This window comes from Photinus pyralis, unplaced genomic scaffold (assembly GCF_008802855.1).
Source record: "Photinus pyralis isolate 1611_PpyrPB1 unplaced genomic scaffold, Ppyr1.3 Ppyr1.4_LG1, whole genome shotgun sequence".
NCBI lineage: Eukaryota > Metazoa > Arthropoda > Insecta > Coleoptera > Lampyridae > Photinus > Photinus pyralis.
The window spans coordinates 10371346-10388199 of NW_022170249.1; the positions used below are offsets into that span (position 1 = coordinate 10371346).

The 16854-nt window shown below is 35.1% G+C and overlaps 1 long non-coding RNA gene across 1 annotated transcript in view; it reads left to right on the forward strand.

Annotated features, from left to right (window-relative positions):
- LOC116159535 overlaps positions 1-16854 on the forward strand; it is a 95088-nt gene that overhangs the window by 29605 nt on the left and 48629 nt on the right. The window contains exon 2 of the long non-coding RNA XR_004143003.1: positions 7565-7601. This is a non-coding gene — a long non-coding RNA (uncharacterized LOC116159535). The remainder of the gene's footprint in view (positions 1-7564; positions 7602-16854) is intronic.

Sequence of the window (16854 nt, forward strand, 5' to 3'; positions counted from 1 at the left end):
TATAACGTACGCGTGGAAATCGCATCATAGACGGTTTTTTGTAACTGCGTGGCTTTGCGAAAACGAATGTGATTGGTTAAAAAGAGGCCACTAACCAATAGAAAATTTAGGCATCGCCAATTATAAGTTAATTTCCCTTGTTGGCGTGAAAAACTTATACAGTAATTAAAAGACGGGATCATTTAGAGTTGAAAAAGTAGAGATGGAATCTCTCAGCCAGATAGATTGTACGATTTTAAGCAAATAAAAGGGAGTCTAATTTTGTTCAATGTGAAACATTTTGAATTAACCATTTTATTTCCGAAGGTATCTTGTAAAAAAGTGCCACGATAGTCTTTGGGAATGAACCTTATGGGGAATAGAATACCCCACAGTGTTGTGTAGGAAGTTCATAGGGGAGTTGTGGAAAAAATAACATTAAATTCTTATTTTCTGAAAAGTATACTACGCAGAAACGAAGAGCTGTAGATTACTGTAAAAAAATTGCCATGTAACTCTTCGAAAATGAACCTTATGGGGAAGAATGTAGCTCTGGGGGTGTGTCATACCTCCCAGTGTTGTGTAGGAAGTTCCTAGGTAGTTGTAGAAAAAGGAACATTACATTTTTATGCAGAATCGAAGAGCTGTAGATTACTTGTAAAAAAATGTCATGAAAGTCCTTTGGAAATGAACCTTATGGGGAAGAGTGTAGCTCTGAAGAGTGTGTCACACCTCCCAGTGTTGTGTAGGAAGTTCCTGGGTAGTTGTAGAAAAGAAAATTTCTATTTTCTGGGAAGTATTCTATGAAGGAAGGAAGATCCGATGGGCAAATGACAATTTTAAGAAAGTTTGAATTTTGAAAAAGATCCCAGGTCTCAACAGTGTCTCTAAATCTCAGAACCTACACTCCGAAAAATAATCGAAATATTGAAAAGTAAGCAAACGTTCAAGAAGGCGTGTTACCTTAAATAGGAACAGATCCAACAGTGGCAAGGGTTATAAGAACTTAGAGAAGAGAAATCTTGAATTCAGGAATTCAGGACCAAGTGGAAATGTCATGATCAGGAAGGCTATGTTTTTAAAAAGAAAGTTTATATAATAAATCTGATTCAAAAGACCCATAAGATAGGTACTTAATCCCTGTTTTAAATACAAATACGAAAGGTTTATTATCGAGCCCTTCATCCCTTTGTAACAATTTGTTAACAACCGAATATCAATTTATCAGCATGCCCTCATATTGTCCTTATTTAATTAATTTTGGTTGATTCGCCTAAAGTGTTTTTTGACTCATTTTCCAATCATAAGGGTGGTTCGGGAAATGTGAAATTTTCCGTGAAAAAAATACATATACGTTGAATTATTAATCGGAGAACGAGAAGTGCGTTTTTTAACCTACCCAAAAGATTAATTATGTACTAAACCGTACGAGGAAATTTAAACCTAAATAAATAGACTTCATTTGAATAAAAAAATAAATGTGCTGATCGAACTCATTCTTCATTACGTGATAAAAGATGTAGTGTAAAAAGAATTTGTAAAAAATTTAATGAAAAAGCTGTGAGTAATTAGTGTTAAAGGGTTCAGCCAATCTGTAAATTTCTGATACTAAAAGTAATTTGACCCTATTGCCTATTGCATTTGGCATTAATTCACGATTCGTTTTGTTCAAGAATTTAAATTTCAATACATACAATTTGCCTAAATTCAAAAGTTTATTTTCTTGCTGATCTTATCTGGTAAACAATTGAGATCAAAAATGGTTTAGGTTTTTACATTTGTATTGTTTCAAATTTGAGAAATTAGGATATTTGCTATTTGCCATTTCAATTTATGTTACGTAAACTGATTCTAACAAAAGTATACATATTTGTAAAAATATCATTGTGCATTGTGGAAATATTTGAATTGTTTATAAAAAAAAACTAGTAAAGAATAAGCTATCTGACGGCATACAATAATTCATTTTATTTTGGTACAGTTTTAGTTCTAAATTCGAAAACGTTGTGAAACAAAGGGAAGTTTCATCTCTTTATTGCAACAAACCCCGATGCAGTAGCTATCGACTAAAATATCTGTATAAAGGAACTATTAATTTGGTGTTTCATTAATAGCCCAAGGAAACGCCAACTCGTCCAGTTCGAACATCGAATCCAGACTTTTCATTACCAATGGCTTATCAAACAATAATTTTATCGCCACTGCCGAAAATTTTAGTCAAGCTTACCTGAAAGCCGTATTGTTTAATACAATGACGTCAGGCTTATTGTCTCAAACCTTGTGAATTCGAGCATTCTCTAATAAACAATTTAATGGAAATTTTATTTAATTCAAATACACTTCATCAGGAGTTATCTTAATGAACACGGTTTTGCTTTTGACTTCCTCGTACAATGAATTTTGTTTACGGCTCCAGTACAATTCGAAGCATCTTGGGGAGGATGAAAACATTTTTAGGGAAACCTCCTATCTGCTTTTATTTATATTTACCTTTGAAGCGGATTTAGTTATTCGATATGCTTTCATTTCGCTTTTTAGGTACGTACATTTCTTTGCTTTAATATACTTTCCCCCATTTATCAGGCATACACGATTTCCATCTGAATCTCTTTTGGAATTATACCTACTTCATCATACAGAGCTATACAATGCAATGCGATTCAGCGACTTCTGTATAGGTACAACTGCTGTATCGCGAACAGCTTTTGAATTTCGAGTATCAGGAAATCGACGATCAAAGCATCATACGTTTTTTTAATATTTAAAGTGCATGCTGACACGTATTTGTTTCATTAAATTTGTTCATTGTCTTTGTGCAATAAATACGTGTTTTGTATGTTTTCATAAATATTTATGATTTATGTAAATTGTCTACGTAATTCACAGCGTTTAATGATCATAAACATCAAAGCTACCTTGTCGTAGGTCGCGGTTAATATTGAAGTTATTTTAGGACTATCTCATTTTTAGTATGTACACAAAATAAAAAATTCAGAGGTTCAACGCCAAAAGTTACTGCAAAACGAAAGTCATAAGTAATCATTATGCATACTTCTCACAAAATATTTACCTTAATTTACTACGTTTACGTTTCACATTCTTATTTCCGGGAAATTAAGGAACATTTGTCTACGATATTAAACGAATAAAGATTAGAAATGCGACACTTTGTTATGCAAGTCATAAATTTCACCTCATTACGAAAATTTTGTTCTTAAATGAACAGTCCTGCTTAGGGGACAATAAACCTCCCAACAATTTGCTTCACAACGTATGCCGTTAGAAAATAAAAACTTTAGTACTTAAATATTTAACTAAAAAAGACTTAACCTTTTTTGGTGCCTGGCCGAAGTATAGGTCATCATTATGGAACATTCTACAGGTAACTACTTTGTGATCTTGAGACTTCCAACAATGAAAGCTGATTCAAGCTGTGTCTAAGAATGTAGGGATGAGAATTATTCCTTGTTTCAGACAACAGGACATAAAATAAAACAAGTTAAAAAGTCATTATGCAGACATAAACGAGGAGAGCGTATTTTCCTCCTAATAATATTAATGCTAGGACTGGGAAAAAATACCGGTAGGCACGGGATTCTTACCCCATTCTCTTTCAAGTGAGCCGCCTATCGTCGAAGTCTATACAGTTTAATGAAAGATAGTGGAGCGTATACAAATACATAAAAATTTTGAAATGGGCATTTTTACTTTTATTCGAAGTGTCTAATATGAAACATTTTCCAAATTATTTCATAAAATAGCATTGCACATTCTCTACACTAGAAATTCCATTGAATGCCTTCATAAATAAAACATACAGCATGCGTCAACAGTAATTTCGAAACCGGTATTAGTTTTAGTTTCATTCAGCTGCTTTCATAAATAAGAAATTTGCCATTGCGCATGCGCAAAACCAAATTTTAAAACTGGTGTTAGATTTGTCTCTATTCCAAATGCCTATGTATAAAATTTCATTTAAATGCTTTCATAAATAAAAAACTTCAATCTGCACATATTTACTATTGGGTAAACCGGGCAACTAATTATGGGAAATTAAACTATTTACGCAAATGGCAATTGAATACGGCGTTAGCATATGTCGCGTTACAATCGATTGCAAATAGTTTCAATTACGGTTCGCATAATTTCGAATAATTACTGATCGTTTTGCGAGAATGTATGAAATATCTGGCCGACCTCAGGAAATTTCTATGTGGCGTAATTACGGTATGGATCTCAAAAACAAAGCGTGCTCAAACTTTTACGCTGCCTCTAACAAACTTTGTTCCGATGTATAAAGTCTTGCCAGGTAAATATTTTAGTTTGTTTAAGTTCATTAATGATCTACATAAGCGCGCATTGAAACTTTTCGTAACCTTTTATGCGAAATAACTTCAAGACGAGAAAAAAGTTAATGTTGATTTCTTTGTTCAAGCCTTGCGCCCACAAATCACTGATTTTTAAATCCCCGTGTAAATAGGAGACTAGGAATTGCATTAAGTAGCCATAACGTATGGAGAACCACCAACGCCTAAAGGATTACACAAGAATGAGAGGAAATAATGCATTGAATGAGCTCCAATATACTTCGCTATACAACCCTTCATAATACAAAAATTCATAGCAAAGGTCTGCATCAAAAGAGCACAATCATGCATGGCAATAAAATTGTTTGCCCTAATGTAAAACAAGGTAGAGTCTCATTGGGTTGCAATGTTATTAACCGGGTGGAATCATCCCTTTCAGAGCTGAGTAAGAATGTGCTCTTTCCCTTGCGATGAACTTTGGTAGGAAGTCCGCGCACAATTCGCATGAAAATTAAACAATATTATTAGAATCACAATTAATATTTAATTAAAAGAAAAAGAAAATTTACAAATGATTGGAATTAAATCACACCAGCGGGCGAAAGTAGCGGCAGTCGGCGGCAACCTGGATATGATGTCGGCGAAATGAACGGACGGACTCGAGCCTTGCTTCTGGCGGTTTCGCAGTACAGAATTCGGCGGGCGTTTACCTCCAGGGAAGCAACTAAAACACAATTATGGCACACGGACACGGTAGCGATTGCCCTAAACTAAAGGGAACGCAAGCAACAAAGCATAGATTAATTAGCTGCAGGTATGGAAAACCAAATGCAGGAAAGGTAAAACAATACTCCCCTTATGTGGAGCTTGTGGGACTTATGGGGGCTTGTAATGAAATCACTCACGGCCTGTTCGAATACGATTCACTGTAACTCATTTAATTGGGTACTGTTAATTACACTTACTTAATTTGCCGGATTAAAATTTTCAAATTCGGCAGCCCAGTAATGGTCATTGTTACCTGGAATTTCGGGTCAATCGCAAAAGGTCTGCGATAATGAAATAAACTGTGCAGCCCTAATGCTCATGGGAAACTAAAATCGATTATTCATGAACAAAGGGAAATGAAATGAAAATATTAATTTCTCCACTGCTTCCCCATGCCGAGGTCTGTCGGATGCTACTAAAATAATTTACAAATCTCAACGAGAACAATTATAAAACTGATCAATTAGGTACGGAAACTAATTTCCTTATCAGCAGTTAAGTACACCACTTAACAAATTAAAACGGATACTTCTACCTTTATCTCCAACTCCTAAAAGAAAGAAATAGTTTCGGAACAACACTTTTTGTAAAGAACTAGCACCTCTATATACGGGATGTTCAATAAAGCTGGGAGCGGTCGTCTATGTACGGTGTGTCCATAAATTCCGGTATGAAAACTGAGTGCTCCGTTACACCCTTTCCTTTTATGTAAATATATACGGAGTACTCTGAAATTCAAGTCAATTTATGTAATGGAAAGACAAAATAACAGCAATAGATTCTTGAACTTATAAGCACGATTGCTGAAGATCTTAAATTTCTAATTAAAAAGAAATTAAATATTAGGAATGATGTTGGAATATCATTTTTACAAAATCACCACACTGTCTCTTCGGCACTTCTTTATACAAGGTGTAACAATTAAGTATATAAAAAATAAATTGGAGAAGAAGTTAAAACAAAATCGTTATTTTTATTTTGAAAAACCCCCAGGTACAAAATTTGGTAGAGGGTGCAATTTTTTCGCACACACAGCATATTGTGGTGGCGTATGCTCTAAAACCTACCCGCTAGCATCGCGCTATTGTCAATGCTTATCGGTGAAAAAAATGAAAGAAGAAACTCGAATTTTAGTACTTTGGGACCCTTCATGGTATTCTAATGAAAGGTCTCATCGAAATAAATTGGGTTGTACAAACTATAACTTTTTAGGGCGACTCTTTTTCGAGATCAGTTGGTGATGGGGTCGGGGAGGGGGGGGGGTCTTAGAAATTAATTTCATGGTATTCTAATTAAGGGGCTCAACGAAAGGAACCGTTTTATACCAATTACTGCTCTTCATTCTGTCCTCTTATCAAAAGACGGTGTTGGTGGGGGGAGTTGAACTGATTTTATCCTTCATGGTACTCTAAGGTCTTAACGAAAAGAATTTCTTTCTACCACCCATAGCTCCCTCTTCAACCCCTTTTCACGTGATCGGATATATTCGCTTTTATCTCCAGAACGGATTGTCGGAAGGGGGTACACAAAAGGGTGATTGGGACGTTTGGAAGAAAATGTCAAAACATTAAGAGCGAATATCTCGAAAACGGTTTGTTGGAGGAATGTGACTCTCACAGACAAAATCTGCAGAAAGGGGTGCGAAGGATTTTTAGTGTACGCCAGGCGGTCTTTAAATGTATGTGTGTCTCCTCCCCTTATAACCCAACCATTTTCTAAGATATTTCGATTTTAAAAATGCGCACTTCGCAGGTGTTGAGTTCGGATCCCACAACTTGTCAGTTTTTAGTGGTATAGAACATCTCCTGACCACCGAACTACCTTTTTTGTTTGGAGCTAAAAAACTAATTCCAATTTTTTCACACCGACAGTCATAATTCCCATTTTGCCAACTGTGAATGGTCCCTTCTTTAATTACTGAGTGACAACTGGCGAATTGGCTTCAGAATGTCGATGTCTAATTTCTCATTGGTTAGTGTCTTTCTTCCTACCAATCCTAAATGACTTTGAAAATCATTAATCAATCCCATCTCTTTTCCAAACTAAGCTGACTCAAAGATTCCACGGTGAGTTTATCCCATAATGAGTTAAGAAACGTAACTTTACCTATTAAACAGGACGGATTCGATCTAACCTGCAGACTTCAAGGCGCTTCCAATCCATTAAAGGACAAAATCCCAACTTTATAAAATGACGCACATCCCATTGACCATCAAAATGATTACCAAGAATAATATTTCTGTCTGTAAAAAAACTTAACGTATTATATTATACGAATTATGGATTGATTTACGAAGTCACAAGAATAAGCATACTAGGATTAAGATTAAGCAAGCGATTCGTATCACTTAATTAAGATGGTCGTCGATTAATGTGGTAATTTTCACGCAAGTCTCGAGCACCCCTTCCTAGTTACCCTTACGAGATGGCAATGTTGTGACAAACTAGAAATCTTTACTTATTTTCAGCAGAACTAAAACATCTACCTAACTGTTTTCTTTTTGTTTCAGTTAGTGCGTGGTTGTGGATTCCATTTCGAAACATCTGGTAAGTTAGTAGTATTTATGATTTTATAAACAGTTCATGGATAGATGTAGCACAGGACGTCTACCAATTATTTCCAAGTCACTGTTTTTTTTGTTACTAAGTAGGTACATAATAAACCATTTGACTTAATCTGTGCATCGAATTAATATCAATGGTCACCATTTTATTAACGTACCACAGACATGGGGTGGAGTTAGTTGATCCTCCACCACTCAGAAAATAAATTTTGATGTCCAATGTGTCAAATACATTTTTTTTTTGAGATTGTAATTTGGAGACTAAAGAAACACTCAGTCCTCCAAAATTGTCGCTAGTTTTTAGAAGGAAACTAACAATATTGTAAACCGTATCCAATAGATTAATTCAATTCATTGCTATTTGAGGCTAATTCATGTGAAATCCGTTCAAAATTCATAAAGAGCGAAGAGGAATTTAGGGGAAATAATGTAATGTGGAATGGAAGTAGATTAAGAAGAGGAATTGAAAATGATCTTAAGGGGAATTTAATTAAAATTGTTTAGTAATGGAAGTATGAGCAGTACTTCAGAAAAAGTTATTGGAAGAATTTATGCGGATTGCCAAAGGATATTAAGAAAATCTCAGGAACGGTTCAAGCGAATGTAAGCATGTGAGTGTTCGACAAAAATCTATGAGGAATTATTTAAGAGGTCTTCCGAAGGGTGCCCGGAAGAATTAAAGAATTTGGAAAAAATTTAAGCCGTATCTTTTTCCTGAAGAATTCAACATTAATTTGTTGTGATTCAAGATTTTCAAAATTCAAGGAAAGTTGGGGAGTAAATATATAAATAATAATATAGCATTTTAGATGTAAACGTAAATTGAGAAAGATCTAAAAGAAAATTCAAGAGAAAGCAATATCATGAGGTGTTCATGAAGATTAATTGGGAAAAATTCAGTAAGAATTGCAATAGGTAACCATAAGAAGGAATTCGGATTTCAAAAGGAATTCAAAAAGAACTTTAATAATAATTTTAAGCACTTAGTCCAAGAGATTTCAAAAGAGTAGATATTCAATTCTTCCTAATTGTTAAAGAATCCAAAAGGAATTTGGGAGACGCTTATGTGGCCTATTTTAATTCATTCCTTGTCTTCAGTTGATTTTTGAAAAAATACGCTATTATATTCGTTATGGCTGGTTGGCTGGCTGTCCGGATGAGATCTCGGCAATTGCAATAGCTAGAGACTTCACATGTTCACTAAAAGCTTTCTGCTATAGTGTAGATGTGCAGGCTCTAGTCTATTTTGAGTTAGATTACACGTGAGAACGATAATTTTATTTGCTAATCTTTGCTGATCTGTATCATCCCAAATGCGCTTTGACCATGCATATAGTAATTTACAACTTGTTTACTGTACGGTGACGTGGTGTTTCCTTCTTATTTTGTCAATAAATAATACCATTGCAGTGACTCATGTTCTTTCTACGACATGAAAATCCTAAAGGATGTGGAAACACAAGAACGCTTAATGGGTATGTTTAGCATGGATCTATATTTAAAATCTCAGTGGCGCATGAAAATAGAAGATTAAATTTGGTCTTTAAATAGATGAATTCAAAGCACAACTGGTAGGGGCAATAAAAAATGAAACGGAATTTTATTTCCACGTTAATTCAAGGTAACTGAAAATGTATGTTTGGAGTGAGCAGGTGTAGGTAGACGCAATAAAAGCGACGCCTGCCATTTTCGTGAGTGTCGTCCTTGTTATTTCCTCATAGCAATGGAACTACGGGTATGCATTCAGTATATTCGAGGAGGAAACGGCACGCGCATTTTAATAAGGACCGTTATGACGCCACCGGATATGCATTTGTACTGTAATACAATGTCAATTTATAACAATAAAAGTAGTTGAAAGTGTGCTTCATTTGAAGAGTGCCAGACAATGACAGTATTTCGAAGCTTCTCTGTCTCAATCTCCTGAAATATTGATTTGTTAGACTTTACAAATCCGGAGTGTTGAGAAACTTTCAAAAGTGCATTTATTAACTATTTTCAGTTTCTCGCCGTAGTTGAGACAATATAGTATAAAATATGAAAACCAAAACCAATGCTAAACTATTTGGATTTTCCCCCAATCCCAAAATAACACAATAAAACTGACGAAGTTGTTTTTATGCCTTACAAGATTACCTTTAATCGGGGCGAAAACTGCAGTGTCGCTAATGCAAACAAAGAAGTACTTTTCCAAGGGAAATGAAAGCGCGAGCACGTCCGTAACAAAACTTGCAGTGAAAAAATCCCACACTTTGAGGAACAGTAATTTAGAAAGCACACACAAAATTAATTACTACTTCAAGACTGAAAGCTTTGGAAAAAGCACGCCAAACAAATTTATGGAATTGAGTCAAGACTGGCAAAGCCTCTTGTATAAAATTACGTTTTAGTATTTGGAAAATATGTTTCTTTACTTTGTAAGCAATTTCCTACTTGGATCAGCTCAAGATGTCTTTTACCATACAAAAATTGGTGAGTAATTTATCTCCACAGTACACTGCACGTCTTTCGTAATTTCATGTTTGAAGCCCACACGAACTGCAATCCGCAAAGGAGTAAAACAGAATTATAAAACAGTAGGAGCTGAACTGAAACTGAAACTTTTTCAGCGCAGAATATTTTAAAAACGGACATGTACACTCCAGGCTTGTTTTTTCAACGTTGTTGTGATCGATAAATCGTGTTACTGCCGGTTTCCTATTTCTACAAGCTACTATATTTAACTTACGGATTGCTTCATGTTTTCCGTTCTGAATTTATGTGCTCAAATATATTACTAATGGTGGGTTGTACATTTTGTTGCAGGTGGAAGTTCCTTCGCCACACACATCTAGATTATTCTAATAGTGATATTAATTATAATATGAAGTTTGTCAAAAGTATTACGTTGGGTTCCGTGCGTGGGGAAAGTCTAACGAATTGAAATGTAATTTTGATAAGAATAATAAATAGTAAATTATTTGGTGTAGAGAAGACGCGTCTGCGTTTAGTCGCCGAACGACACTTTTCCTTTCGCAGGCAGGAAAAGGAAAAGTAAAATCTGCTCTAGCGATAATGCCAAACTTTGGGATTGTGTAATAATAGGTGTGTAATAGACTCCCCCCTCTGGCTGCTAACGACCGATGAGAAGCCCCGATCCATGAATCCAATTGCCAGAGAATAACAATTATGGATGATGGCAATTAAAATTCCATGCGTTCTCAACTAATGCCTCAGCTGTTTGTTCAAACGAAGTTCACTTTGTTACGGCTCACAAAAGAAGATGAAAATGAAAGTGGACAATCGCCATTCCGCTTTTCACTTATAAATTACTCGATTCGCGGCTTCTCCCCCTGCTCGGTGACGAAAATGGCGCATAGCACACGGTGCAGAAGAAATGTCTCTCTTTTACTCACGGCTTGGTAACTTTGAGGGTTATTTGGGTAATTGACCTTTTCACAATCTCTGGAGACCGTTGTAGCAACGGAAGGCTCTCTCCATTGTCTCCGAACCTCGAAGGGCACTTGGAGAAAGATTCCCTCGGCCGCTTGGTGGATTGGTCTTGTGTACGGATCTGTTTGATTAGGAGCTGAAGCTGGTCCATCATGAACATAACTGTGGTTCTATCTCCCTTCTTTCTCTTCGCTTTTGTTACCGTTTCTTCACCGTTTTGGCTGTTTCGTCTGGGGCCATTTGTGATTTCGATATTTCTCGAATCTGGTCATATGGAAATTCCTTGTTTTGTCAGCATTTTTTTGTTTTTTCTCTTAGGTAACCAACATTTTTGTAAGGTAAATCTATCTACTTTTCTAATGTTAATTTTTTATTAGAGTTCTTTTTATTTTAATTAAAAGGTTACTATTTTAGTTATAAGAAACACTACTTGCTTAATTATTAGCTTTAAGATTGTCCTGTAATTGGAAAGTTAATTTAATAATAATAATAATAATAGTATTTTATTCCATAGACAAACTAGTTTGTGTGGAAATTGTCAACAAATATTTAAATTACGAGTAGGTACTACATTGAATATTATATAGGTAAAAAACAAATTACACATTAAATAGCGACAAACAAGTTACCTTAACCAGTAAAATATTCACTTATATCATAGTGACATTTGTCAACTAGAAACAAATATAATTTTTCTTTAAAGATTGATAATTGCCTACAGTTACGTATTATGTAAGGTAAATGGTTATAGATCTTAATTCCCAGATTGGAGGGTGAATTGATTCCAATTTTTGTCTTAGTGAAATGTGGTCGAAGATTATCATTACCTCGGATATTGTATTGATGTATATCCTTACTTTTAACCATCTTGTTAGAGTTGACATAAATATATTGACAGATTTCAAATATATACAATCCAATACAATTTCTGTTGGACATGTATTAAATATGATTATGATTCATGGTATTTTAATGAATGGTCTCATCAAAAGGAAATGGTTTTCACAAGCGATAACTGTCATCCGCTATTTCTCTTCGAAATCAATTAGGGTGGAGGGGGACTGAAAATGGTTTTATCTTTCATGGTACTCTAATTAAAGGTTTCAACGAAAGGAACTGTTTTCTACCAACTATCATCGCCCTTTTTTCTTCTTGCCCCTTATAGCACAGTGTTGAACGAGAATATGGCAGAAAGGAATGTCGACATATCTATTGATGACGAGATTGATGATGTCAAAATTTCAAGTGCGAATCTCTCGAGAATGAATTGTCGAAGGAGGGTATTGACAAAAAGAAAATGGAACGCCTGGACGAGCACATCTATTGATGGTATCGTTAAGACGGATATTTTTTCAAAAATTATACTGGCGATGACACCTGGGTGTACCGCTGAGATTCTTCAACCAAACATGATTCAATGCAAAAAAAGCGAAAACGCAGTATTCGGCGGGAAATGGTTTTCTGGGTGTGTAAGAAGAATCTGTTGAGTGAGTACCTACACTAGAATTAACGGCGATGTTTATAAAGAGACTATTGACATATTCCTAGAGAAAAGACCTAAGATTTTTATCCCAACATTGACTATTGTTATTATTGACAATTACAGGTTGCGCAAGGCTCAAAAATCTCTACAAGAATGTGGTTTCCACATAATCCGGCGACTACTTTGTCCCCGAGTAGGAAAAACACTTCCCGAGGTGAAATATTTGCTTCTGATGAAGACCTGAAAGCTGCTGTACCTTTATTGAAGAGCTACCAAAATAATTGTTTGAAGTATCTACAATTACATTTATTAAGAAGTAGACATAGGGATTTACGTGTATTGCTTTCTCTATAACCAGATCTTTATTTGTTTTATGAAGTTATTTTGGTTGCATAAAGTCCGACGCCCTTCAAAAGGATTTTGTGTTTTAAAAGTAGACATAGGGAAAAACAATACACAAAAGTCCCTATGTACACTTCTTAATAAATATCACTGTATATTCTAGAAACTGTTGAATCGGTGTGTAGAAGTTGAAGCATATGGATACATCAATTTTTCATATCTAGGTAGATTAAGAAATGTAAACTATTCTGGAATCTTATCTGGATTACATCAATATAAATCAGGGCGAGACCTAGGGCAATAAGTTTCTAATTACACAGCGTAGGATAAACGGTCAGATTTAACGTTACAATTTTTAATGAGTATACAGGGCCTCAACCCGTAAAGTTTTTTTTACTCGATGACTTCATTAGCTGCGTTTTCATTTGCAACTCAATTGACACCACTTAGCGATTCCGCACTCCTATTTAGAGAATGTAAATTTACTTTTTTGATGCAGTTCGCTCGTCTTTGACGAACGTGATGCGGTGTTCTTTACGTGGTAAACGATTCACTCGGCGCGAGGCACCGAGTAGGAAATTAAATTTCCCTGCAATCATAAGCTGCATATGGGTTAATGTTATTATCACGTGTTTGTTTTTAAATGAGTGCGCCTTACATAAACTGCAAATTTCTGTGCTAAAATTATAAAACAAAAACTGTTGCTTCCTGAAAGCAAGCTAAATATACGGAGATTTTTATGAACTGAATTGACATTGAGTTTTATAAATAGGAAATATAACCGAAATAGACAAGCGGTTGGTTTTCAGGATAGTTTCCATTGTTTTCTCTTGGATACTGAAAACGAGGATAATACAGCAATGAACGTAATGCAATTTCAGCTTCCAAACTCTATTATGCCAAACATAATGGTTTAGCTTTAGTGGCTCTGCAGTTGTTCGCAGTAGCAATCCTAAACGTTACCAAAACTAGACAAAAGTGCAACACGGTTTTACCTGAAGTACCTGCTAAAATTTTAATCGAGGTCTGAAAGGTGTCAAAAAGTTCAAACTGAATCGGTACAAAGTTAATAGTGCTTGTGATCTATGTAAATGACACTTGGTATGATGTCATATATTTTTGCAGCATAGATGCGTAACCGAAGGGTTCTGATGGTTTTGGAATATATTTATGTAAGCATTTATGAATAACTTATCGATTTCATTCTCTATTAAACACAACTTATATCCGCACGAAAACGATTCTGCTTCTGTTTAGGATTACTTCACCGTTGGACGTGAAGGTAATAACAGTATTATTTCATAATGAAACACAAATGTTTTGGATTTATTAACATATCACAAAATACTAGCTTGATTTGCATCTTACCTATTGCTGGGATATCTTTCCGAAGAGAGAAATATAGTATTTTACATTATTAGCCAGGTAAGTGAGTTTTTACTGGCGATAGGAGAAGTTGACTGGCGAGCCGTCAGGCGAGCCTGTCATCTAGAGCCAGTAAAAACTATTACCTGGCGTATAATGTACAATATTTTATTTGTTACTCATTTGTAAACAATAGTAAACGTAATGTAACGTTATTTATTAATTCGGGTTCGATTTATATCAATATTTATTAAACAGAACTAAAACACTATAAAATCCGAACAATTTATATCGATTATTTATATCACTCACACTTCGCAATTTATATTTCCGCGCTCGATGTTTACGTACTCGTTCGGTAGTAGACTGCCGCGATGTTCGGTCCGCAACCATTTATACACGCAAGCAATGTAAGTCCAGAACATCCGCGTACATTCTCGAATATTCCTACACAAATCCCGCGCGCGTAGAAAATTCCAGAGCGCCAAAGGCGACGTCATGTCTGGAGCGTTTCCGTTACAGTAAATAATTAGTTCTTAAATTGATCTCGAAGTAATGTCTAAAATATCATGTTATCCATGTAACAGAGACTTCGCATTAATTCTTGCCAATGAAATTACTAGATTACTAACTTATAAAATTTTTACACGTCAGCTGTCAGTTTTACAAGTCAGTAGCGTTTAAAGATGACGTTTACCCGTTTGCGTTTTGTCTTGTTAATCAACGTTTACCACTGAGTAACAAATAATAGTATTTTACATTATTAGCCAGGTAAGTGAGTTTTTACTGGCGATAGGAGAAGTTGACTGGCGAGCCTGTCATCTCCTAGAGCCAGTAAAAACTATTACCTGGCGTATAATGTACAATATTTTATTTGTTACTCATTTGTAAACGTAAATAATTAGTTCTTAAATTGATCTTGAAGAAATGTCTAAAATATCATGTTATCCATGTAACAGAGACTTCGCATTAATTCTGGCCAATGAAATTACTAGATTACTAACTTGTAAAATTTTTACAGGTCTGCTGTCAGTTTTACAAGTCAGTAGCGTTTACCCGTTTGCGTTTTGTCTTGTTAATCAACGTTTACAACTGAGTAACAAATAAATATATTTACTAGTATGATGCTTATCCCCAGACACAGTACTTAAAATAAAACATTATTATCAAGAAACAATTGATGGTTGTGGAGTTCTGCATGATCCACCTATAACTGATATCGTTCTTTCAGGATTGATTTAAGGGAGGTTGAAAGATATTCTGAAACATTCGAATTAGCTTGGTGAGGGATGTTTATTTGTCACCGTTGCTGGAAGTATGCTGTACAAGGAATTCTTCTCTTTTTTGTCTACTGCTTCTGCTTGGTCATTGGAGATTTCCATCTGTACTGTTGGATCAATGTAGCCTTTTATTCAAATTCTGTTTCTAGCGCCAAATTTGAACTCTTAAGATTGGATACCATCAGCAGCACAATGAAGAGTTCTTCATGTACTGTCCAGTCTTAATTCTTCAATTGTTTTACAATGAAGGAACAGATTTCATGATGATGGGAATTGCTTAGGAAACCCCGAGCATGACACGAGTCCACGACATGGGGGGAGGGTTTGTCCTCGCCTTTTGCTGAATTTTATATTAAAACCAGTTTTTCAACGTATAGATTAATTTCATTTTCGAGATCACAAAAGTAAATGAATTATTTAAACAAATTTTGAATACAGCTAGCATAACTCTGGACACGAATATGAAATTTAACACGAGAACTGTAATCTGGGTAGCTCTTTCGGTTCGATTAAACACATAGCTAGTTGATTGACAACGACAAAGATGTCAGTAAACAAAAAAATCGAACAAATAATCTGAAACAAGTATAAATTGTGCACAACTCTTGTGCAAATAAATCGCATTTTTTAAAACCGAAATAGCTTAGTAAATGGTTGCGTTATAAGGTAGTATCTAGTATGGTGTATTTATCGATTTTTCCTTTTTTGTTAAATGATTAATGGGGAGACTTCACCAATCGCCCTTTGTGAGTAACATACTCCGACAACCTATTCTTGAGATATGAGGAATTATTTATATCCGATCACGATAAGGAGTCTAGGCAGACTAGAAGGAGGCTATGGTTGGTAGAAATTAATTTCTTTCGTTGAGACTTTTCATTAGAGTAACAGTTCCTTTTGTTGAGACCTTGAATTGGAATACCATGAAAGATAACAGTAATTTCTGCTGCCTGCGTTCTCCCCCCGCGCAGGAAAGTACAAACCGATTCATCAGTTTCAGATTGGTTAAAATGATTTGCAAATTGGTATTGTACATTGACGCTGCGCCACATAGTTTCCACAACCTTTTCCAGAAGTCGTGAAAGAAAGAAGTTACGAAAATGTGAACATAGTGCATATTTTTATTATTAACAAAAATGTGTTTCCATTAGCTTATATCTAAAATATCAGATTAACATCTACTCTGACGTCAACCATTTATTTATTTTATTGAGTTCTTTTCGTCTAAATTAGGTTAGTTTACACTGGATGTGGTGCATTTTTTCCACTCCTTTTCCGACAACATTCGCTTTGATCTATAATAAAAGGCGGTTATTTAATTGAACTTTGTCGTA